A 2,246-nucleotide genomic window follows, 5' to 3' on the forward strand; every position below is an offset into this window, starting at 1 on the left:
CCATATGTAATTTATCGCGGAAACCTAAAAGTGCGTCTCAGAGACATTAACCGCATGATATTTGTATTGAATTACTCATTTCATGTCCTTATGCGTATTATACATATATGTAAAGGAATTACATTTTTTGATGACTTTTTTATTCTTTTGTGAATTACAGCAATGACTTTATTTTCCATTTGACTGAATTGCGATGAAACATAAAGGAGGAATTTTCCATGCACCGCTAGACGCTCAATGGACATTATATGTATATTATGTGTATAGTGGTTGAGTAAGGACAAAACAATTTTCAATTCTATTGGCACTGCACTTGATGAAGGATAATTTGTTTTTAATGGATTACGTAACCGTAGGGAAACGAACGGATAGCATAATGATATCATTAAGAACAGAGTTAATTCTATGCCAATTGAACATGACAGACTCATTGGTTCTCTCATTTTGGTTTCATATGAAATTGAATTTTCCATGAAAAAGGCATGTCGGGTCATTTTTTAGGATAATGATGAATAGTTAAGCAACATGATGATTATCCTCTAATTGGAAGCGGCAAATTCTCCTGAACCAAAAGAATTCTTTTTTTTTTCTTCTTTCTTTGGATGATGAAAAGGCATTCTATACGTGCATATCGTCATCTGTTGTTGATACTTCTCATAAAAAAACGATCGTTTGCTCTTCAAAAATGCCACCCACATGCAATAATAATTTTAAATTTTATTAGGTATTCTCACAAAAAAATATTTATACAGAAAAAAAAGCTTGAATAAGAATAGACTTTAAAATTAAGAAATTTATGCATAAACACATTCAGGAATACTTTTTTTGGAAAAATCAATGGGCAATTTTACGGGATAAAAAGAACATAAGTAAAACAAATTTTAGCACGTTCAGCAATAACAACAAAAAGAGATGAAAAAAAAAATATAAAAATTTCAAGAATTTTTACGATGGGAGGAGACTATAGCGCAAAATTTGTTGCATGGACTTAGATGGGGGTCGTTTGGATGTTAGGTAATGATCAGCTAGGTTGGCTTCTGTTGGTCTAATCCAGTATTGTCCAAACTTTTTTGTGCCACGGCAAACACCTTGTAGTTTGTTCCGACTGAAACCACATACAGCATAGTGTGTCACGGAACACATTTTGGGCAACACTGGTCTAATTTTAATCTTAGGAGAAATTTAGATCTAGAGGAGAGTTTTACAGGAGAGTTTTACAGGAGTTGTTCCCGTGGTAACAACATTTCAATATGAACCGATTGAGTACCTAAGACAGTTTGCCATTCTACAGATAGAAACTTAGAAAAAAGGGGTTCCCTATTTTCCAAATTACATTCCTGATTAGTCAAAAGTATGTCAAAACTTACCAGAAATCATTGCTAAGTAGTTCAAACACAACATTTATTATCAATATACCTTAAAAATATGTCAACTAAAATATTCAAAAATCAGACTTAAGCAACAATCATTATCTATTCATTGTTCCCATCCGCCAATCGGCCGAAAAACCAACAGTATCATATTTTACATAAAGAAATGCTTTAAAAATCGATGTCGATATATTTTGAAGTGAAAATATAATTCTTAGCAACGATTGAAACCACAAAATGTTATTGTTATTATATTGTAGGCATTATTGAATGTATGTGTGAAATAGTCTAAATTAATTCAACGACCCCAAAAGAGAACTCAACTATTTTCATCGATTTTTGTTCAACATTCTAAAGAGAAAAACAAGTGAACCTGATTCATTTATTTTTCTACACTTACCTTTCTATTCATTCATTCATCCAACCCTCTATAATAATGAACATTTGAATGCCTTACACTTACTCGCCACACACATTTGATGAGTTGTGAGTGGAAAAATGACATGGCAATTTCTATGCAACATTGCACAACTGTCCATTTAAGAACGTTTGCATTAAAATTTAATTTAAGACGAGAATTTTCATGGTTTGTGGATTCATATTATCAATTCTGTAGAAATCTAATAATTCATTTTAATGGACAATTTAGTAAAGTGTGATGAGTTTGAGTATGGACGTTTGAGTTTTTGAAATTCGCGCCAAAACAACACAAAACTGTAAAGTTTCCAAACCAAAAACAACATGAAAATTGAAACGGAATGAAATGAAAAATGAGTTTCTGATTTTTTTTTTTGTTATTTTGTTTTTGTTATTTTACTTTCATTCATATTCTCATTTTTCATATAACGTGATACTCAGTTCCCAAATAATCGTCAG

Source organism: Chironomus tepperi, unplaced genomic scaffold, assembly GCF_022539635.2.
Source record: "Chironomus tepperi strain 1889 unplaced genomic scaffold, CSIRO-AGI_Ctep_v1 contig_85, whole genome shotgun sequence".
NCBI classification, from domain to species: Eukaryota; Metazoa; Arthropoda; class Insecta; order Diptera; family Chironomidae; genus Chironomus; species Chironomus tepperi.